At 45.2% G+C, this 24,034-nt stretch overlaps 1 protein-coding gene across 3 annotated transcripts in view; it reads left to right on the top strand.

Annotated features, from left to right (window-relative positions):
- The first annotated feature begins 20,689 nt into the window (after positions 1–20,689).
- MFSD6 (major facilitator superfamily domain containing 6) overlaps positions 20,690–24,034 on the top strand; it is a 103,214-nt gene continuing 99,869 nt past the window's right edge. The window contains exon 1 of one of the 3 annotated variants that reach the window (XM_063932738.1): positions 20,690–20,846. The gene's annotated coding sequence lies outside the window, so the exon portion shown is untranslated. The other 2 variants (XM_063932736.1, XM_063932737.1) reach the window with 2 other exon arrangements.

Below are 24,034 nucleotides of genomic sequence, written 5' to 3'. Positions count from 1 at the left end.
GGTGGACCCAAGCGAGGCGGCCAGGGCAGAGGGAGAGAGGGCGCGGTCGGGGCGGCGGGTCGAACCGCCGCTCCCCCCTGGCCCGGCGGCCCTGCCCCCCTCTCCTCCCCCCCTCTCCCGGTCCGCTCTCCCGACTGAGACCTCAGATCAGACGTGGCGACCCGCTGAATTTAAGCATATTACTAAGCGGAGGAAAAGCAACTAACCATGATTCCCCCAGTAATGGCGAGTGAAGAGGGAAGAGCCCAGTGCCGAATCCCCGCCCGCCCGGCGGGCGCGGGAGATGTGGCGTACGGGAGACCGGACCCACCCCGGCGTCGCTCGGGGGCCCAAGTCCTTCTGATCGAGGCCCAGCCCGCGGACGGTGTTAGGCCGGTGGCGGCCCCCGGCGCGGCGGGACCCGGTCTCCCCGGAGTCGGGTTGTTTGGGAATGCAGCCCAAAGCGGGTGGTAAACTCCATCTAAGGCTAAATACCGGCACGAGACCAATAGCGGACAAGTACCGTAAGGGAAAGTTTATCAGATGTGGTGCTACAAATGTTACACTGTACTTAATTAAGTTCACTAACCATACCAAAAGCTATGTAATAAATAGGGGGACATGTACTAAGCAGTGATAAAAGTGGAGAAGTTTCCCATCGCAACCAATCAGCATGGGCGTAGCATTTATAATTTGCATACTATAAACACATACAGAGCAGCTGATTGGTTGCAATGGGCAACTTCTCCATTTTTATCACTGCTTAGTACATGTCCCCCAAAGTATGATGTGTGTACTTAGGGAAAAATGTAATGCTAATTTTGCTTAGGGGCGCTGGATAAAGCAGCTGTCATTCCATAGCAAAGCGCCGTCATTCCACATTATGTGACATGTATAGTAGGCTAATGATGTAGGCGGACGCATATGGAAAAGGATTAGTGTGTGAGCTTAGGGGATCATAGAAAGTTTGGGGGTTTTATATGGGACATATGCAGTGCTTTCATGCTAATTTTGCTTAGGGGCGGTGGATAAAGCAGCTGTCATTCCATAGCAAACCGCTGTCATTCCGCATTATGTGACATGTATAGTAGGCTAATGATGTAGGCGGACGCATATGGAAAAGGATTAGTGTGTGCGCTTAGGGGATCATAGAAAAATCGGGGGTCTTATATGGGACATATGCAGTGCTTTCATGCTAATTTTGCTTAGGGGCGGTGGATAAAACACCTGTCATTCCATAGCAAACCGCCGTCATTCCACATTATGTGACATGTATAGTAGGCTAATGATGTAGGCGGACACGTTTGGAAAAGGATTAGTGTGTGCGCTTAGGGGATCATAGAAAAATCGGGGGTTTTATATGGGACATATGCAGTGCTTTCATGCTAATTTTGCTTAGGGGCGCTGGATAAAACACCTGTCATTCCATAGCAAAGCGCCGTCATTCCACATTATATGACATGTATAGTAGGCTAATGATGTAGGCGGACGAATATGGAAAAGGATTAGTGTGTGCGCTTAGGGGATCATAGAAAAATCGGGGGTTTTATATGGGAAATATGCAGTGCTTTCATGCTAATTTTGCTTAGGGGCGCTGGATAAAGCAGCTGTCATTCCATAGAAAACCGCCATAATTCCGCATGATGTGACATGTATAGTAGGCTAATGATGTAGGCGGACGCATATGGAAAAGGATTAGTGTGTGCGCTTAGGGGATCATAGAAAAATCGGGGGTCTTATATGGGACATATGCAGTGCTTTCATGCTAATTTTGCTTAGGGGCGCTGGATAAAACACCTGTCATTCCATAGCAAACCGCCGTCATTCCGCATGATGTGACATGTATAGTAGGCTACAGATGTAGGCGGACGCATATGGAAAAGGATTAGTGTGTGCGCTTAGGGGATCATAGAAAGTTTGGGAGTTTTATATGGGACATATGCAGTGCTCTCATGCTAATTTTGCTTAGGGGCGCTGGATAAAGCAGCTGTCATTCCATAACAAACCGCCGTCATTCCGCATGATGTGACATGTATAGTAGGCTAATGATGTAGGCGGACGCATATGGAAAAGGATTAGTGTGTGCGCTTAGGGGATCATAGAAAAATCGGGGGTCTTATATGGGACATATGCAGTGCTTTCATGCTAATTTTGCTTAGGGGCGGTGGATAAAACACCTGTCATTCCATAGCAAAGCGCCGTCATTCCACATTATGTGACATGTATAGTAGGCTAATGATGTAGGCGGATACGTTTGGAAAAGGATTAGTGTGTGAGCTTAGGGGATCATAGAAAAATCGGGGTTTTTATATGGGACATATGCAGTGCTTTCATGCTAATTTTGCTTAGGGGCGGTGGATAAAACACCTGTCATTCCATAGAAAACCGCCGTCATTCCGCATGATGTGACATGTATAGTAGGCTAATGATGTAGGCGGACGCATATGGAAAAGGATTAGTGTGTGCGCTTAGGGGATCATAGAAAAAGTTTGGGGGTTTTATATGGGACATATGCAGTGCTTTCATGCTAATTTTGCTTAGGGGCGGTGGAGAAAACAGCTGTCATTCCACAGCAAACCGCCATAATTCCGCATTATGTGACATGTATAGTAGGCTAATGATGTAGGCGGACGCATATGGAAAAGGATTATTGTGTGCGCTTAGGGGATCATAGAAAAATCGGGGGTCTTATATGGGACATATGCACTGCTTTCATGCTAATTTTGCTTAGGGGCACTGGATAAAGCAGCTGTCATTCCATAGAAAACCGCCGTCATTACGCATGATGTGACATGTATAGTAGGCTACAGATGTAGGCGGACGCATATGGAAAAGGATTAGTGTGTGCGCTTAGGGGATCATAGAAAAATCGGGGGTTTTATATGGGACATATGCAGTGCTTTCATGCTAATTTTGCTTAGGGGCGGTGGAGAAAACACCTGTCATTCCATAGCAAAGCGCCGTCATTCCACATTATGTGACATGTATAGTAGGCTAATGATGTAGGCGGACACGTTTGGAAAAGGATTAGTGTGTGAGCTTAGGGGATCATAGAAAAATCGGGGGTCTTTTATGGGACATATGCAGTGCTTTCATGCTAATTTTGCTTAGGGGCGGTGGATAAAACAGCTGTCATTCCATAGCAAAGTGCCATCATTCCACATTATGTGACATGTATAGTAGGCTAATGATGTAGGCGGACGCATATGGAAAAGGATTATTGTGTGCGCTTAGGGGATCATAGAAAAAATAAGAATTTACTTACCGATAATTCTATTTCTCGTAGTCCGTAGTGGATGCTGGGAACTCCGTAAGGACCATGGGGAATAGCGGCTCCGCAGGAGACTGGGCACAAAAGTAAAGCTTTAGGACTAGGTGGTGTGCACTGGCTCCTCCCCCTATGACCCTCCTCCAAGCCTCAGTTAGGATACTGTGCCCGGACGAGCGTACACAATAAGGAAAGATTTTGAATCCCAGGTAAGACTTATACCAGCCACACCAATCACACCGTACAACCTGTGATCTGAACCCAGTTAACAGTGATAGTGTAGGAGCTTCCGCAGTATAGCAAATATATATTGATTCACGTTTTTTCGCATTTATTAAGATATTTACTGTTAATCACAAAATGAGTTGATATGTCCTTAAGAAAAATGTGCAAAGCTGGTCAGAATACTGTATTTGCTGAATAATCTTGTTTTAAGGCATGACTTGTACAAGACAAATGCAACATTAAATGTATTGGAAATGTATCCAAAACGGACAAAGCAACACCAGATATATCCAAGGCTAATTGAGAAGAATAAAGAAAGAAATCTTTTGAGTTTATGTCCGAAAGACTGATAAACGAAACAATAACCATTTTCAAGGCTGTCCTAGTTGCCACTTCTAACATTGTATGACAATCGATGTATTTTCAAGACATACATGGTGTATTCTGATTGGCTAAATGTATTGGCAAGCATAAACCCTTTGTGTTCAAGCTATAAATAATAAAGCCATGACGGCCCCCGAGCGGGTCACTTATGATTTGCTTCGGTTACACATGAATTTGTGTCATCTTATCATTCATTGACCTCCAACCGGTTGCTAAGGAGAAACAGAATTCTGACTGATGACTGCAGAGAGTTTATAGACCAGATCTGAATAGGTTAACATACCCTAACATTTTGGGACCTCGTCCGGAGATCTTCCAGCATCTCCCCCACTGGCAACAAATCCTCTGATCTTTCAGGAACTGCTGATAACAAAAACCGGTAAGTGAGATTTAATGTGTAGATTTCTACCTGCTCACTTGAACTCAGCGTTTCTTGAAATCTGGGGAAGTCCAGTCGGGAAGGTCAGAGAATATCTTACAGAGCCCAGTGTCAGTCAGAAGAAATTTTTTAAGGTACCATACATGTATGTTATATTGTTGAATTGTGGAAAAATAATTTCAGATAATTTGCCACAAGTGCACAGGGGGAATTAATCAAATATGCAGAAAACTTTTAAATTGTGAAAGTACTAATACATGTTTATTAAGAAAATAGAGCCGTTTTATAAAGGTGGCGCATGGCCAAGATATGTTCTAATGCTGATAACCAGTTTGAATTGATAAATAACCAAAGAGGTGTATGCAAATCTTGTACCTGTGATGTTGTGAAAGAGAAAATACAAAGGGTCCGTAGCACCAAGATTGCTGGCAATTACAAGCACTGAAGTCTCATTTGGTTATGTGGAAAATGATGATGAATTTTATTGTACAAAAGGTTGTCATTTTAAAAAGGGAATTGTTGGAACATTACATTGAGAATGATTGATCTAACATCATAACCTATTGGCCTAGGAACCACATAATCCCAGGTCTAAGACCCATGTGCCCGTGCAGCCTCAAACAGCTGCCGTGCACACAGATAACAGATATAGCATTTACTGTCATCCTTGTTTTTGTATCCTTGCACTGTTGTATGTACTCTGTCAATATGCTTTTGAAAAGGTGGGGGGGGAGTCGGGTGTCTGCTGAATAATGAAACCAGTGTAACTAGATTCTCCTGCACACATTGTACTGTATATATTGTATGTCCCTATGCAAGACAGTTAAGGGGTAGAATTGGGTCAGTAATAAAGAACAGCTACTGTCTGAAAGAGACACAAGGTGAACGTATTCCAAGAATAGTGGGGAGTTTACCAAGAACACAAGGTACAAACAGGAGTCTATATAGGCAGAGGGATAGACCCTTGGAGTGACTTAACAATAATATTAGGGACGCATCTCAGTGATCCAGAAGAAATAATCTATTATGCAGGTCTCACTTGGGGAGCAGTACTAATAGATTTTTCACCAACACAGGGAGGAAGGGGCAACACTACAACCCATGTCATTTGTCCACAGACGGATTTAAGGAGCTTTTTAGGTACAAGGATAGAAGAGATTCTTCAGAGTCAGCGTCTCACAAGGAGATTTTAATTCCCTCACAAGGGGTTGCTAAAATACCACATCAGGATGGGTTCAAACCCGTGGATATTGTTAGTAACAGGGAGGGTAAGAAAAGCTTCAAAAGGAGACTTTAAGTCCCTCAAAAGGAGTTACTAAAATACCACATCAGGAGGGGTTCCGCGCACGTTCACCCAGGCATGGGAGCGCGGTCTGTAAAGATGTCAGGGCCCGACAAACCCGTGGATATTGTTAGTAACAGGGAGGGCAGGAAACTCTGAAAGGAATAAGTAAAATTTTCAAAAGAGCAGGTTTTCCGTCAGAAGGGACACTAGACTTAGAGAAATGGGAAAAATTTGCCTCCTGTAACAAGAGTTGGATAATTAAGCATAATTATAGAGATCAAGTATCCATCTGGATCACTGTAGCACAAGAATTAGGAGCAGAGAATAGAAGAAGAGATGAGGAGAATGATTTCCCCATTGTACCAGAGTACCCAATAGCACCACAACCAGCGTTAAACTCACTGCCTGTAATTTCAGCAACAGCACCTCCACACTATACCCCACCCCTATACCCAGACATGCATGCACACCCAGGTACCCCTAGTATGAACAGAATTGAATCATCTGCAAGCTCACTAACAGTGAAATTGAAAAGAGAAGAACAGGAAAATAGAACAACGTTTGAAAGTGGAAAGATGTACATGACAAGACTTAAGAGATGGTGTCATGCACAGACACTCAGGGCACCAGCAGCCGTAGACTTGAAACAGGAGAAGACTGAGTCCATCAGAACTTACTCTGATAAAGTCACTATACGACACACAAGATGATAAAATATGAGGGTGTGCAACTCCCGTGTCGGCAACAGTGTACTCAGTCACCACTGGCAGTTCGATAAAAGTGACTTTACCCACAGGAGACACAAGGGTTTCAAGAGCTGTTTTTATGCACAACCAGATTCCTCTACATTTACTTACAGATCAGACCATTGCAACGACTGGATTGGGAGGTTAAGCCCTACCCCCGCAAGAAAGCAAAGATGTAACCTGAAATACAAGCTGCTATACAAGTCTATCTCTCACAGTAAAAGTAAGACAAAGAGGAACAACAACTCCCAGCATGAACATCATTATATTGAACAGCAGCCTGGGTGGACTTGGACTAAGAAGATGACATGCCAGCAGCAGTGAGAAAGAATATGCAAGTGAAGAAAGGACAAAGTATGAAGAATACTGAATGAATCATAAAGAGAGGTGACTGGAAAAAGAAAAGTTGAGAAACAATATGAAGGTCGCATGAAAGTTTGGAGACTAAAGGAAGTCTGCTTTAAGAAGGACAAAGAAAGACATCTGACAAGTGGTCAGTACTACATGGCAAGATTACAGAGATAATGCCATGATTTAAAGCAACAGAAGCTCCGGTGTTTAAAGCAAATAATAAGGAACAAGACAGAAAAAGTTCCAAAAGACAAATAAATGATGCTTCTTCTGCCAATATGAAGTACAAGTTTCTTCAGGTACTCCCCAGTGAACATAATGTCTCCAGAAGAAACAGCAGAAGGTATGATTACAGTCACCTTGCCCACTGGAGAAATACGTTTGTGCCTAATGAATACTGGAGCCAGCACACGCAGAAGACAGCAGAGGGAGATACCACAAGAACTGATGATATCAGAAATTCTTAAAAGGACAGGAGATGAAAGAAATACAGTCACCAATACCAGCCCAGTTCTTGACCTTGGAGTACATGTCCAGTGACTTTGCTGAAGCACAATGTACTAAAGCTTATCCAAGGAGAATACAAGAAGAAGTTTAACTTTCCAGCAACTTATCAAAGGAAAGAACAAAAAGCCATTTAGAAGCAAGTTAAAACAGAAGTTCAGTATTGGCTCATTCCCGCAGTACCAGTTGTAGAAGAAAGGAAGCAATACTACTGGACCAGGATAGCTTTGTGGAGGGGCTATATCACCAAGTGATTTATCCACAAAACACACAGCTAAATACAGGATGTGAATGAACTGTTGATTACCACCACCACTAAAAGAAGTACCAAGAAGGGGCAGTGTCCTTAGTGAAGTTTCTGGAAGAACAAGACTGCAGAGCCTCAGAAGGAGAAATTGCAGCTAGTCAAGCAAGAGTTAATCTTCCTAGGACACTCAAGGTACCCGACATCTAACAAAAGTGAGAAGGAAAAGATTTATACTGCAAGCTAAGATGCCAACTAGTGTCAAGCAAGTCAGATGATCATTCCTGGGCCTAGTAGGACACTACAGAACATGGATACCTCTAGCACCAGTCTACATGCAAGCATTGTATGACAACACTGAAAGGGAGGAGGGTCCGCATCCTACATACAGCAACAGATGAATTAAGCTATTGAACACTTGGAAACAGCAGTTGCCTCATCTCAAGCCCTAGAACTACCTGAATATTAAAGAAAGAGGCCATACATAGAAGTCCTTACGCAAAATCATGAACTAAGGTGAAGACCAGTGGCCTACAACTCAAGCAAGCTTGACAGCAGTAATCAAAGAGCACAAACACAGTGATGAATCAGTAGTCCTAGAAGAGGACAAGAGCACAGGCATAGTGCTGAATCATGAACTTATCATCCAGGGTCCACATGCAGGTACAGAGAAGCTTCAACAAGCAAGAACCAAACACCTGTCAGTGGCAAGGCTGACCATGTATGAAGTAGCACTGCCAAAGTGCGACAAGTAACCATCAGACGATGTATTACCCTCAACTCAGCAACCCTTTTCTAGCATTAATCAATAAAGGTGTTGAATCTCAAGATTCAAAAGGAGGGAAAAACAGATTATCTACTGATGAATGGGAAAGCCAGAAGTTTCTAACATTCACTCACGAAGGTAAACAATATTGTTGGACACGATTACCCCAAGGGGGAGCAACCAGTCCATCAGATTTCTCAGAGGCAATGGCATTAATCCTGCAGAAATGGAGACCGTACTTTACAGACACCCAGTTAGTTCAATATGTCGATGATCTGCTTATTGCTGCACAGACAGAAGAAAAGTGCAAAAAGGAAACAGCATCACTACTCATGTCAAAAGCCAAACTACAGCTAGTACAGAAAAGAGTTATATTTTTAGGACACTGCATATCCCAAGGAACAAGGCATCTTACTGATGAAAGAACAAAAGCAATAACTCAAGCAAAAACCCCAAGAACATTAAATGAAATCAGAGCTTTTCTGGGCCTTATTGGTTATTGCAGAGAATGGATACCCTCAGCCTCATTACTGATGCATCCCCTATATGAATTAACAAAACAAAAAAAAGGAGGCGTCCATCAGAAAACAGGGACACCATTGAAGAAGCAGTAAGAAAACTAAAGCAAGCCATAATAACAGCCCCAGCATTGGGATTGCCTGATTACAAAAAAGCCTTTTAACCTATTCTGCCATGAAAACAGAGGGCATTCTTTAGGGGTGCTCACCCAGAAATACGGACCAAAACAAAGACCAGTGGCATACTATTCAGCCCAGTTGGATCCGATTATCAGAGGAGCACCATCCTGTGTCCGAGCAATGGCAGCAGCAGCAATACTGAAGGAAAAGGTGACAGACATCATTGTGCTTGATCATCCACTGTGTATACAAGTACCGCACGCTGTAACAGAAATACTAAGTCAAGAAAAAAGCAAGCATCTTTCTGCAGCCAGACTTACCAAATATGAAGTGATTGCCTAGCCCTCATGGAATTAGAGACTTTACCTCTTCCTAATGTCCAAGATACACCACTGGACAATCCAGACATGAACCTGTTCGTCGATGGATCAAGATATTATGATAATGGATCCCCAAGGACAGGATATGCAGTAACAACTGAAACTTAAGTCATAGACTCTGGACCATTGCTACCAAGAATGACAGCACAAGAAGCAGAACTCATAGCAATGACCAGAGCCTGCATACATGCTGAAAACATGACAGCTAATATCTAGTCCCAGGATTACGCTGTTATTTGGAAAAGTAGGAACTTCAAAAGTGCAAACGGAAAACCCATCAAACATGCCAGTTTGATTATGGAACTCTTCAGAGCATTGGAACTACCTAAAAGAATTGGAATAATCAAGGTACAAGCACATACTAAGAGCCAAACCATGGGAGCTAAAGGAAATGCATTTGCAGATGCAGAAGCCAAGAGAATTGCCTTACAATTAAAAGAACTTGAGCAAGTCTTAGTAGCTCAAGATGTGAAGAGGAGCTGATCAAAATTCAACAACAAGCATCACAAGGAGAAAAGGAGAAATGGAGACGATTGGGGGCAGAAGAAGATGAACATGGACTTTGGAAGTCAAGAGAATTAAAGTACTGTCTTCCAGCAGCTCTATTTCCACCTATGTTACAAGTAGCTCATGGACAAGTACATCATTCAAAAGAAGCCATGGTGAATAGAGTACAAGAGCATTGGATAGCTCCTGGCTTCAATAAAGCTGCAACACTTTGTAGCAGGAGGCTGGATCTGTGGAATCAGCAATCCAGGACAAAGAACCAAGACACCTCTAGGAACTATACCCAAAGCCTCTTACCCATTTCAAAGACTACAAAATCAACTATATACAGTTGCCACGAAGCGGTCCATATGAATATGTACTAGTAACAACGGACATGTTTAGTCACTGGGCCGAAGCCTGGCCAGTAAGCAAAGCCACAGCAAAAACCACTGCAAAGAAACTGATAGCAGAAGTAGTATGTAGATTTGGGATACCTGAGGTTATAGAATCAGATAGAGGTACACATCTCACAGGAGAAGTCATGCAGCATATAATGAAAGATTTGGGGTTACAGCAGGCCTTCCACGTGCCTTACCGCCCCCAGGCGAGTGGGAGGGGGGACATCTGAACTTTGACCTTAAGCTAAAACTACAGAAAATGACAGAAACCAAAAGAACTTGGCCAGACTTCCTACCTATAGTCTTGTTTAATGTACAGGAGGTCTGTAAAACATTGACTAACCTCCATTGCCGAGTGTTTTCTTCTATTCCAGACCCAGAAGGATCAGCTACGCATAAACTAAATCCAGGAGATTGGGTCTATTTAAAAGAGACATGTGAGAAAGACCTTTGAACCAAGATATGATGGTCCATATCAAGTGCTGCTAACCATGTCTACCTTAAATTAAGGTGAAAGGTCGTGATACCTGATTACATGCATCCCACTCGAAGAAGTTGACAGTGACTCTCCAACCAGAAGAATGAAGTTGCTTATCCTTTGTTTGTTGTTAGGGGTAATCCCCAAGGTTTGGACTATAAATCCAGGCAACTGGTTTACTGAAAGGGAATAGTTCAGGCCTAGTATACATAGAATAGGGAGAAAAAGTGGAATCAAAAAGAGGGGAAATGATAGTGTAGGAGCTTCCGCAGTATAGCAAATATATATTGATTCACGTTTTTTCGCATTTATTAAGATATTTACTGTTAATCACAAAATGAGTTGATATGTCCTTAAGAAAAATGTGCAGAGCTGGTCAGAATACTATATTTGCTGAATAATCTTGTTTTAAGGCATGACTTGTACAAGACAAATGCAACATTAAATGTATTGGAAATGTATCCAAAACGGACAAAGCAACACCAGATATATCCAAGGCTAATTGAGAAGAATAAAGAAAGAAATCTTTTGAGTTTATGTCCGAAAGACTGATAAACGAAACAATAACCATTTTCAAGGCTGTCCTAGTTGCCACTTCTAACATTGTATGACAATCGATGTATTTTCAAGACATACATGGTGTATTCTGGTTGGCTAAATGTATTGGCAAGCATAAACCCTTTGTGTTCAAGCTATAAATAATAAAGCCATGACGGCCCCCGAGCGGGTCACTTATGATTTGCTTCGGTTACACATGAATTTGTGTCATCTTATCATTCATTGACCTCCAACCGGTTGCTAAGGAGAAACAGAATTCTGACTGATGACTGCAGAGAGTTTATAGACCAGATCTGAATAGGTTAACATACCCTAACAACAGTATTATAACAAAGGAGCCTCTCTAAGGATGGCTCACTACAACAATAACCCGATTAGTTAACAGTAACTATGTACAATTATTGCAGATAATCCGCACTTGGGATGGGCGCCCAGCATCCACTACGGACTACGAGAAATAGAATTATCGGTAAGTAAATTCTTATTTTCTCTGACGTCCTAGTGGATGCTGGGAACTCCGTAAGGACCATGGGGATTATACGAAAGCTCCCAAACGGGCGGGAGAGTGCGGATGACTCTGCAGCACCGAATGAGAGAACTCAGGGTCCTCCTCAGCCAGGGTATCAAATTTGTAGAATTTTGCAAACGTGTTTGCCCCTGACCAAGTAGCTGCTCGGCAAAGTTGTAACGCCGAGACCCCTCGGGCAGCCGCCCAAGATGAGCCCACCTTCCTTGTGGAATGGGCTTTTACAGATTTTGGCTGCGGCAGGCCTGCCACAGAATGTGCAAGCTGAATTGTACTACAAATCCAACGAGCAATAGTCTGCTTAGAAGCAGGAGCACCCAGCTTGTTGGGTGCATACAGTATAAACAGCGAGTCAGATTTTCTGACTCCAGCCGTCCTGGAAACATATATTTTCAGGGCCCTGACTACGTCCAGTAACTTGGAGACCTCCAAGTCCCTAGTAGCCGCAGGTACCACAATAGGCTGGTTCAGGTGAAACGCTGAAACCACCTTAGGGAGAAACTGAGGACGAGTCCTCAATTCTGCCCTATCCGTATGAAAAATCAGGTAAGGGCTTTTATAGGACAAAGCCGCCAATTCTGACACGCGCCTGGCTGAAGCCAGGGCCAACAGCATTACCACTTTCCATGTGAGATATTTTAAGTCCACAGTGGTAAGTGGTTCAAACCAATGTGATTTTAGGAACCCCAAAACCACATTGAGATCCCAGGGTGCCACTGGAGGCACAAAAGGAGGCTGTATATGCAGTACCCCCTTGACAAACGTCTGAACTTCTGGAACTGAAGCCAGTTCTTTCTGGAAGAAAATCGACAGGGCCGAAATTTGAACCTTAATGGACCCTAATTTTAGGCCCATAGACAGTCCTGTTTGCAGGAAATGCAGGAAATGACCCAGTTGAAATTCCTCTGTAGGGGCCTTCCTGGCCTCGCACCACGCAACATATTTACGCCAAATACGGTGATAATGCTGTGCGGTTACATCCTTCCTGGCTTTGATCAGGGTAGGGATGACTTCATCCGGAATGCCTTTTTCCTTCAGGATCCGGCGTTCAACCGCCATGCCGTCAAACGCAGCCGCGGTAAGTCTTGGAACAGACAGGGTCCCTGCTGGAGCAGGTCCCTTCTTAGAGGTAGAGGCCATGGGTCCTCTGTGAGCATCTCTTGAAGTTCCGGGTACCAAGTCCTTCTTGGCCAATCCTGAGCCATGAGTATAGTTCTTACTCCTCTCCGTCTTATAATTCTCAGTACCTTGGGTATGAGAGGCAGAGGAGGGAACACATACACTGACTGGTACACCCACGGTGTTACCAGAGCGTCCACCGCTATTGCCTGAGGGTCCCTTGACCTGGCGCAATACCTGTCCAGTTTTTTGTTGAGGCGGGACGCCATCATGTCCACCTTTGGTTTTTCCCAACGGTTTACAATCATGTGGAAGACTTCTGGATGAAGTCCCCACTCTCCCGGGTGGAGGTCGTGTCTGCTGAGGAAGTCTGCTTGCCAGTTGTCCACTCCCGGAATAAACACTGCTGACAGTGCTATCACATGATTTTCCGCCCAGCGAAGAATCCTTGCAGCTTCTGCCATTGCCCTCCTGCTTCTTGTGCCGCCCTGTCTGTTTACGTGGGCGACTGCCGTGATGTTGTCTGACTGGATCAACACCGGCTGACCCTGAAGCAGAGGTCTTGCTTGACTTAGAGCATTGTAAATGGCCCTTAGTTCCAGGATATTTATGTGAAGTGACGTTTCCAGGCTTGACCACAAGCCCTGGAAATTTCTTCCCTGTGTGACTGCTCCCCAGCCTCTCAGGCTGGCATCCGTGGTCACCAGGACCCAGTCCTGAATGCCGAATCTGCGGCCCTCTAGAAGATGAGCACTCTGCAACCACCACAGGAGAGACACCCTTGTCCTTGGGGACAGGGTTATCCGCTGATGCATGTGAAGATGCGATCCGGACCATTTGTCCAGCAGATCCCACTGAAATGTTCTTGCGTGGAATCTGCCGAATGGAATCGCTTCGTAGGAAGCCACCATTTTTCCCAGGACCCTTGTGCATTGATGCACTGAGACCCGGTCTGGTTTCAGGAGGTTTCTGACTAACTCGGATAACTCCCTGGCTTTCTCCTCCGGGAGAAACACCTTTTTCTGGACTGTGTCCAGAATCATCCCTAGGAACAGCAGACGTGTCGTCGGAATCAGCTGTGATTTTGGGATATTTAGAATCCACCCGTGCTGCCGTAACACTACTTGAGATAGTGCTACTCCGACTACTAACTGTTCCTTGGATCGTGCCCTTATCAGGAGATCGTCCAAGTAAGGGATAATTAAGACGCCTTTTCTTCGAAGAAGTATCATCATTTCGGCCATTACCTTGGTAAAGACCCGGGGTGCCGTGGACAATCCAAACGGCAGCGTCTGAAACTGATAGTGACAGTTCTGTACCACAAACCTGAGGTACCCTTGGTGAGAAGGGTAAATTGGGACATGGAGGTAAGCATCCTTGATGTCCAGAGACACCATATAGTCCCCTTCTTCCAGGTTCGCGATCACTGCTCTGAGTGACTCCATCTTGAACTTGAACCTTTGTATGTAAGTGTTCAAGGATTTCAGATTTAAAATAGGTCTCACCGAGCCGTCCGGCTTCGGTACCACAAACAGCGTTGAATAATACCCCTTGCCCTGTTGCAGGAGGGGTACCTTGATTATCACCTGCTGAGAATACAGCTTGTGAATGGCCTCCAATACCGCCTCCCTGTCGGAGGGAGACGTCGGTAAAGCAGACTTTAGGAAACGGCGAAGGGGAGAGGTCTCGAATTCCAATTTGTACCCCTGAGATACCACCTGAAGGACCCAGGGGTCTACTTGCGAGGGAGCCCACTGCGCGCTGAAATTCTTGAGACGTGCCCCCACCGTGCCTAAGTCCGCTTGTAAAGCCCCAGCGTCATGCTGTGGACTTGGCAGAAGCGGGAGAGGGCTTCTGCTCCTGGGAATTGGCTGTCTGTTGCAGCCTTTTTCCCCTTCCTCTGCCCCGGGGCAGAAATGAGGAGCCTTTCGCTCGCTTGCCCTTATAGGGACGAAAGGACTGCGCCTGATAATACGGCGTCTTCTTATGTTGAGAGGCGACCTGGGGTAAAAATGTGGATTTCCCAGCCGTTGCCGTGGCCACCAGGTCTGAAAGACCTACCCCAAATAACTCCTCCCCTTTATAAGGCAATACTTCCATATGCCGTTTGGAATCCGCATCACCTGACCACTGTCGCGTCCATAACCCTCTTCTGGCAGAAATGGACAGCGCACTTACTCTTGATGCCAGTCGGCAAATATCCCGCTGTGCATCACGCATATATAGAAATGCATCTTTTAAATGCTCTACAGTCAGTAATATACTGTCCCTGTCTAGGGTATCAATATTTTCAGTCAGGGAATCCGACCAAGCCAACCCAGCACTGCACATCCAGGCTGAGGCGATTGCTGGTCGCAGTATAACACCAGTATGTGTGTAAATACATTTTAGGATACCCTCCTGCTTTCTATCAGCAGGATCCTTAAGGGCGGCCGTCTCAGGAGGGGGTAGAGCCACCTGTTTTGATAAGCGTGTGAGTGCTTTATCCACCCTAGGGGGTGTTTCCCAACGCGCCCTAATCTCTGGCGGGAAAGGATATAATGCCAATAATTTTTTAGAAATTATTAGTTTTTTATCAGGGGAAACCCACGCTTCATCACACACCTCATTTAATTCCTCAGATTCAGGAAAAACTACAGGTAGTTTTTTCTCACCGAACATAATACCCTTTTTAGTGGTACTGGTATTATCAGAAATATGTAAAACATTTTTCATTGCCTCAATCATGTAACGTGTGGCCCTATTGGAAGTCACGTTTGTCTCTTCCCCGTCGACACTGGAGTCAGTATCCGTGTCGACGTCTGTATCTACCATCTGAGGTAACGGGCGTTTTAAAACTCCTGATGGCTTTTGAGACGCCTGGACAGGCACAAGCTGAGTAGCCGGCTGTCTCATGTCGTCAACTGTCTTTTGCAAAGAGCTGACACTGTCACGTAATTCCTTCCATAAGCTCATCCACTCAGGTGTCGACTCCCTAGGGGGTGACATCTCTATTATAGGCAATTGCTCCGCCTCCACATCATTTTCCTCCTCATACATGTCGACACAACGTACCGACACACAGCACACACACAGGGAATGCTCTGACAGAGGACAGGACCCCACTAGCCCTTTGGGGAGACAGAGGGAGAGTATGCCAGCACACACCAGAGCGCTATATATATACAGGGATAACCTTATATAAGTGTTTTTCCCCCTTATAGCTGCTATATTGTTAATATTACGCCAATTAGTGCCCCCCTCTCTTTTTTACCCTGTTTCTGTAGTGCAGGACTGCAGGGGAGAGTCAGGGAGACGTCCTTCCAGCGGAGCTGTGAGGGAAAATGGCGCCTGTGTGCTGAGGAGATAGGCTCCGCCCCCTTCTCGGCGGCCTTTTCTCCCGCTTTTATGTGGAATCTGGCAGGGGTTAAAATTCATCCATATAGCCCTGGGGGCTATATGTGATGTATTTTCGCCAGCCAAGGTGTTTTTATTGCTGCTCAGGGCGCCCCCCCCTAGCGCCCTGCACCCTCAGTGACCGAAGTGTGAAGTGTGCTGAGGAGCAATGGCGCACAGCTGCAGTGCTGTGCGCTACCTTGGTGAAGACAGGATGTCTTCTGCCGCCGATTTTCCGGACCTCTTCTTGCTTCTGGCTCTGTAAGGGGGCCGGCGGCGCGGCTCTGGGACCGGACTCCGAGGCTGGGCCTGTGTTCGGTCCCTCTGGAGCTAATGGTGTCCAGTAGCCTAAGAAGCCCAATCCACTCTGCAAGCAGGTGAGTTCGCTTCTTCTCCCCTTAGTCCCTCGATGCAGTGAGCCTGTTGCCAGCAGGTCTCACTGAAAATAAAAAACCTAAAACTAAACTTTCACTAAGAAGCTCAGGAGAGCCCCTAGTGTGCACCCTTCTTGGCCGGGCACAAAAATCTAACTGAGGCTTGGAGGAGGGTCATAGGGGGAGGAGCTAGTGCACACCAGGTAGTCCTAAAGCTTTACTTTTGTGCCCAGTCTCCTGCGGAGCCGCTATTCCCCATGGTCCTTACGGAGTTCCCAGCATCCACTAGGACGTCAGAGAAATCGGGGGTCTTATATGGGACATATGCACTGCTTTCATGCTAATTTTGCTTAGGGGCGGTGGATAAAGCAGCTGTCATTCCATAACAAACCGCCGTCATTACGCATGATGTGACATGTATAGTAGGCTACAGATGTAGGCGGACGCATATGGAAAAGGATTAGTGTGTGCGCTTAGGGGATCATAGAAAAAGTTTGGGGGTTTTATATGGGACATATGCAGTGCTTTCATGCTAATTTTGCTTAGGGGCGGTGGAGAAAACAGTTGTCATTCCATAGCAAACCGCCGTCATTCCACATTATCTGACATGTATAGTAGGCTAATGATGTAGGCGGACACGTTTGGAAAAGGATTAGTGTGTGCGCTTAGGGGATCATAGAAAATTTGGGGGTTTTATATGGGACATATGCAGTGCTTTCATGCTAATTTTGCTTAGGGGCGCTGGATAAAACAGCTGTCATTCCATAGAAAACCGCCATAATTCCGCATGATGTGACATGTATAGTAGGCTAATGATGTAGGCGGACGCAAATGGAAAAGGATTAGTGTGTGCGCTTAGGGGATCATAGAAAAATTGGGGGTCTTATATGGGACATATGCACTGCTTTCATGCTAATTTTGCTTAGGGGCGCTGGATAAAGCAGCTGTCATTCCATAACAAACCGCCATAATTCTGCATGATGTGACATGTATAGTAGGCTAATGATGTAGGCGGACGCAAATGGAAAAGGATTAGTGTGTGCGCTTAGGGGATCATAGAAAAATTGGGGGTCTTATATGGGACATATGCACTGCTTTCATGCTAATTTTGCTTAGGGGCGCTGGATAAAGCAGCTGTCATTCCATAGAAAACCGCCATAATTCCGCATGATGTGACATGTATAGTAGGCTAATGATGTAGGCGGACGCAAATGGAAAAGGATTAGTGTGTGCGCTTAGGGGATCATAGAAAAATTGGGGGTCTTATATGGGACATATGCACTGCTTTCATGCTAATTTTGCTTAGGGGCGCTGGATAAAGCAGCTGTCATTCCATAACAAACCGCCATAATTCTGCATGATGTGACATGTATAGTAGGCTAATGATGTAGGCGGACGCAAATGGAAAAGGATTAGTGTGTGCGCTTAGGGGATCATAGAAAAATCGGGGGTTTTATATGGGACATATGCACTGCTTTCATGCTAATTTTGCTTAGGGGCGCTGGATAAAACAGCTGTCATTCCATAGCAAAGTGCCATCATTCCACATTATGTGACATGTATAGTAGGCTACAGATGTAGGCGGACGCATATGGAAAAGGATTATTGTGTGCGCTTAGGGGATCATAGAAAAATCGGGGTTTTTATATGGGACATATGCAGTGCTTTCATGCTTATTTTGCTTAGGGCGGTGGATAAAGCAGCTGTCATTCCATAGAAAACCGCCATAATTCCGCATGATGTGACATGTATAGTAGGCTAATGATGTAGGGCGGACGCATATGGAAAAGGATTAGTGTGTGCGCTTAGGGGATCATAGAAAAATCGGGGGTCTTATATGGGACATATGCAGTGCTTTCATGCTAATTTTGCTTAGGGGCACTGGATAAAGCAGCTGTCATTCCATAGCAAAGCGCCGTCATTCCACATTATGTGACATGTATAGTAGGCTAATGATGTAGGCGGACGCATATGGAAAAGGATTAGTGTGTGAGCTTAGGGGATCATAGAAAAATCGGGGGTCTTATATGGGACATATTCACTGCTTTCATGCTAATTTTGCTTAGGGGCACTGGATAAAGCAGCTGTCATTCCATAGAAAACCGCCATAATTCTGCATTATGTGACATGTATAGTAGGCTAATGATGTAGGGCGGACGCATATGGAAAAGGATTAGTGTGTGCGCTTAGGGGATCATAGAAAAATCGGGGGTCTTATATGGGACATATGCAGTGCTTTCATGCTAATTTTGCTTAGGGGCGGTGGATAAAACACCTGTCATTCCATAGCAAAGCGCTGTCATTACGCATGATGTGACATGTATAGTAGGCTAATGATGTAGGCGGACACGTTTGGAAAAGGATTAGTGTGTGAGCTTAGGGGATCATAGAAAAATCGGGGTTTTTATATGGGACATATGCAGTGCTTTCATGCTAATTTTGCTTAGGGGCGGTGGATAAAGCAGCTGTCATTCCATAGCAAACCGCCATAATTCCGCATTATGTGACATGTATAGTAGGCTAATGATGTAGGCGGACGCATATGGAAAAGGATTATTGTGTGCGCTTAGGGGATCATAGAAAAATCGGGGGTCTTATATGGGACATATGCACTGCTTTCATGCTAATTTTGCTTAGGGGCACTGGATAAAGCAGCTGTCATTCCATAGCAAACCGCCGTCATTACGCATGATGTGACATGTATAGTAGGCTACAGATGTAGGCGGACGCATATGGAAAAGGATTAGTGTGTGCGCTTAGGGGATCATAGAAAAATCGGGGGTTTTATATGGGACATATGCAGTGCTTTCATGCTAATTTTGCTTAGGGGCACTGGATAAAGCAGCTGTCATTCCATAGCAAAGCGCCGTCATTCCACATTATGTGACATGTATAGTAGGCTAATGATGTAGGCGGACGCATATGGAAAAGGATTAGTGTGTGCGCTTAGGGGATCATAGAAAAATTGGGGGTCTTATATGGGACATATGCACTGCTTTCATGCTAATTTTGCTTAGGGGCACTGGATAAAGCAGCTGTCATTCCATAGCAAAGTGCCGTCATTCCACATTATGTGACATGTATAGTAGGCTAATGATGTAGGCGGACGCATATGGAAAAGGATTAGTGTGTGAGCTTAGGGGATCATAGAAAAATCGGGGGTCTTATATGGGACATATTCACTGCTTTCATGCTAATTTTGCTTAGGGGCACTGGATAAAGCAGCTGTCATTCCATAGAAAACCGCCATAATTCTGCATTATGTGACATGTATAGTAGGCTAATGATGTAGGGCGGACGCATATGGAAAAGGATTAGTGTGTGCGCTTAGGGGATCATAGAAAAATCGGGGGTCTTATATGGGACATATGCAGTGCTTTCATGCTAATTTTGCTTAGGGGCGGTGGATAAAACACCTGTCATTCCATAGCAAAGCGCTGTCATTACGCATGATGTGACATGTATAGTAGGCTACAGATGTAGGCGGACGCATATGGAAAAGGATTAGTGTGTGCGCTTAGGGGATCATAGAAAAATCGGGGGTTTTATATGGGACATATGCAGTGCTTTCATGCTAATTTTGCTTAGGGGCGGTGGATAAAGCAGCTGTCATTCCATAGCAAGCTGCCATAATTCCGCATTATGTGACATGTATAGTAGGCTAATGATGTAGGCGGACGCATATGGAAAAGGATTATTGTGTGCGCTTAGGGGATCATAGAAAAATCGGGGGTCTTATATGGGACATATTCACTGCTTTCATGCTAATTTTGCTTAGGGGCACTGGATAAAGCAGCTGTCATTCCATAGCAAACCGCCGTCATTACGCATGATGTGACATGTATAGTAGGCTACAGATGTAGGCGGACGCATATGGAAAAGGATTAGTGTGTGCGCTTAGGGGATCATAGAAAAATCGGGGGTTTTATATGGGACATATGCAGTGCTTTCATGCTAATTTTGCTTAGGGGCGGTGGAGAAAACAGCTGTCATTCCATAGCAAACCGCCGTCATTCCGCGTCATTCTGGATTTATAATATGTGACATCACCTTAGGAAGAAGTGTGCTGAAGATATAGTTCATAAGTTTTTGGAAATATATATAAATGTTCAATCTACTCCCATTATAGTCAGTTGGCATTCCATTTATGCAGAGCAGAGTGTCATTCCTTTTAGTATGTCCCCAGGAGGAGTGTCAGCTCTTGGGGTGAGCAGGGCTGGGCGGGAGCAGGGCGGCACAGGAGGAGGCCGGCTGATGTCACTGAGCTATGGGCGGCGGCACACTCACCTGCTGCCGCTGCCGGGTTCGGGCTGTGGGCTGCAGGGTGGGGACTGTGCGATGTAACCGGTCTGACTAGTAGCGTCCTGCCCGGGAATACAGGTATGAGCCGCCGCTATCACCCGCAGCTATAGGGGACACAGGGACAGCGTCACCCGGAGCTGCTGTACCGGGGACTGCGGCCATGAGCCCGCCCGCTCCAGCCCGGAGCCCATAGAGGTGACTCCGCTCCATCCGCCGCCTGTCACTGTGCTGTCTGTATATTATCATTATTATTATTATACCTCAGACGCTGTGTGTGTGTACTGTGTGTGTCATGTCACCCTGTGTGATATATATCATACCTCAGACGCTGTGTGTGTGTGTGTGTGTATATGTATGTGTGTGTGTCATGTCACCCTGTGTGATATATCTCATACCTCAGACGCTGTGTGTGTGTGTGTGTGTGTGTGTGTGTGTGTGTGTGTGTCAGGCCACTGTGCTATATGTTTATGTGTGTGTGTGTGTGTGTCATGTCACCCTGTGTGATATATCTCATACCTCAGACGCTGTGTGTGTGTGTGTGTGTGTGTGTGTGTGTGTGTGTCAGGCCACTGTGCTATATGTTTATGTGTGTGTGTGTGTGTCATGTCACCCTGTGTGATATATCTCATACCTCAGACGCTGTGTGTGTGTACTGTGTGTGTGTGTCAGGCCACTGTGCTATATGTTTATGTGTGTGTGTGTGTGTCAGGCCACTGTGCTATATGTTTATGTGTGTGTGTGTCAGGCTACTGTGCTATATGTTTATGTGTGTGTGTGTGTGTGTGTCAGGCCACTGTGCTATATGTTTATGTGTGTGTGTGTGTGTGTGTCAGGCCACTGTGCTATATGTTTATGTGTGTGTGTCAGGCCACTGTGCTATATGTGTGTGTGTGTCAGGCCACTGTGCTATATGTTTATGTGTGTGTGTCAGGCCACTGTGCTATATGTTTGTATGTGTGTGTCTGTGTGTCAGGCCACTGTGCTATATGTTTATGTGTGTGTGTGTCATGTCACCCTGTGTGATATATATCATACCTCAGACGCTGTGTGTGTGTCAGGCCACTGTGCTATATGTTTGTGTGTGTGTGTGTCATGTCACCCTGTGTGATATCTCATACCTCAGACGCTGTGTGTGTGTGTGTGTGTCATGTCACCCTGTGTGATATATCTCATACCTCAGACGCTGTGTGTGTCAGGCCACTGTGCTATATGTTTATGTGTGTGTGTGTGTGTGTCATGTCACCCTGTGTGATATATCTCATACCTCAGACGCTGTGTGTGTGTGTGTGTGTACTGTGTCATGTCACCCTGTGTGATATATCTCATACCTCAGACGCTGTGTGTGTGTACTGTGTGTGTGTCAGGCCACTGTGCTATATGTTTGTGTGTGTACTGTGTGTGTGTCAGGCCACTGTGCTATATGTTTGTGTGTGTGTGTCAGGCCACTGTGCTATATGTTTATGTGTGTGTGTGTCAGGCCACTGTGCTATATGTTTATACGTGTGTGTGTCAGGCCACTGTGCTATATGTTTATGTGTGTGTGTGTGTGTCAGGCCACTGTGCTATATGTTTGTGTGTACTGTGTGTGTGTCAGGCCACTGTGCTATATGTTTGTGTGTACTGTGTGTGTGTCAGGCCACTGTGCTATATGTTTGTGTGTGTGTGTGTGTGTCAGGCCACTGTGCTATATGTTTATGTGTGTGTGTGTCAGGCCACTGTGCTATATGTTTGTGTGTGTGTGTGTGTGTATCAGGCAACTGTGCTATATGTTTATGTGTGTCAGGCCACTGTGCTATATGTTTATGTGTGTGTGTGTGTGTGTCAGGCCACTGTGCTATATGTTTATGTGTGTGTGTGTGTATCAGGCCACTGTGCTATATGTTTATGTGTGTGTGTGTCAGGCCACTGTGCTATATGTTTATGTGTGTGTGTATCAGGCCACTGTGCTATATGTTTATATGTGTGTGTGTGTGTGTGTGTGTGTGTGTGTGTGTGTGTCAGGCCACTGTGCTATATGTTTATGTGTGTGTGTGCCAGGCCACTGTGCTATATGTTTGTGTGTGTGTGTGTGTGTGTCAGGCCACTGTGCTATGTGTTTATGTGTGTGTGTGTCAGGCCACTGTGCTGTGTGTTTATGTGTGTGTCAGGCCACTGTGCTATATGTTTGTGTGTCAGGCCACTGTGCTATGTGTTTATGTGTGTGTCAGGTTACTGTGCTGTGTGTATATGTATGTGTGAGTACAGCCACTGTGCTTTGTGTGTGTCATGCCACTTTGCTGTGTGTGTGTGTGTGTGAGTACAGCCGCTGTGTATGTGTGTCAGGCCACTGTGCTGTGTGTACATGTGTGTGTGTGAGTACAGCCGCTATGCATGTGTCAGGTTACTATGATGTGTGTGTCGGGACACTGTGCTGTTTGTATATGTGTGTGAGTACAGCCGCTGTGCTTTGTATGTGTCAGGTTACTGTGATGTGTGTGTGTGTCAGGACACTGTGCTGTTTGTATATGTGTGTGAGTACAGCCGCTGTGCTTTGTATGTGTCAGGTTACTGCGATGTGTGTGTGTGTCAGGCCACTGTGCTGTGTGTATATGTATGTGTGAGTACAGCTGCTGTGCTGTGTGTATATGTGTGTGAGTACAGCCGCTGTACATGTGTCAGGCCACTGTGATGTGTGTATGTGTGTGAGTACAGAGGCTGTGCTGTGTATGTGTCAGGTTACTGTGATTGTGTACACTCCCTGTACAGCCTGTGTATGATTTGTCCTCAGTTATTATAGCGCTATTGCTTATTTTTATTTTTTTCATTATGGTTTTAGCCCCTTTGTGTGTGTGTGATGGTACACAGCTAGTAATATTCTGTGTGCTGTGTGTAATAGGTGTGCTGTTTTCATTGTGTAATGGGTGTGCTGTGCTCTGTGTGTAATGGGTGTGCTGTGCTCTGTGTGTAATGGGTGTACTGTGTACTGTGTGTAATGGGTGTACTGTGTGCTGTGTGTAATAGGTGTGCTGTGCTCTGTGTGTAATGGGTGTATTGTGTACTGTGTGTAATGGATGTATTGTGTACTGTGTGTAATGGGTGTATTCTGTACTGTGTGTAATGGGTGTGTTCTGTACTGTGTGTAATGGATGTATTGTGTACTGTGTGTAATGGGTGTATTCTGTACTGTGTGTAATGGGTGTATTCTGTACTGTGTGTAATGGGTGTGTTCTGTACTGTGTGTAATGGGTGTGTTCTGTACTGTGTGTAATGGATGTATTGTGTACTGT

Source organism: Pseudophryne corroboree, chromosome 7 (assembly GCF_028390025.1).
Source record: "Pseudophryne corroboree isolate aPseCor3 chromosome 7, aPseCor3.hap2, whole genome shotgun sequence".
NCBI classification, from domain to species: Eukaryota; Metazoa; Chordata; class Amphibia; order Anura; family Myobatrachidae; genus Pseudophryne; species Pseudophryne corroboree.
Note: the sequence above shows the minus strand (reverse complement) of the source record. Positions and strands in the feature narration are given on the sequence as shown.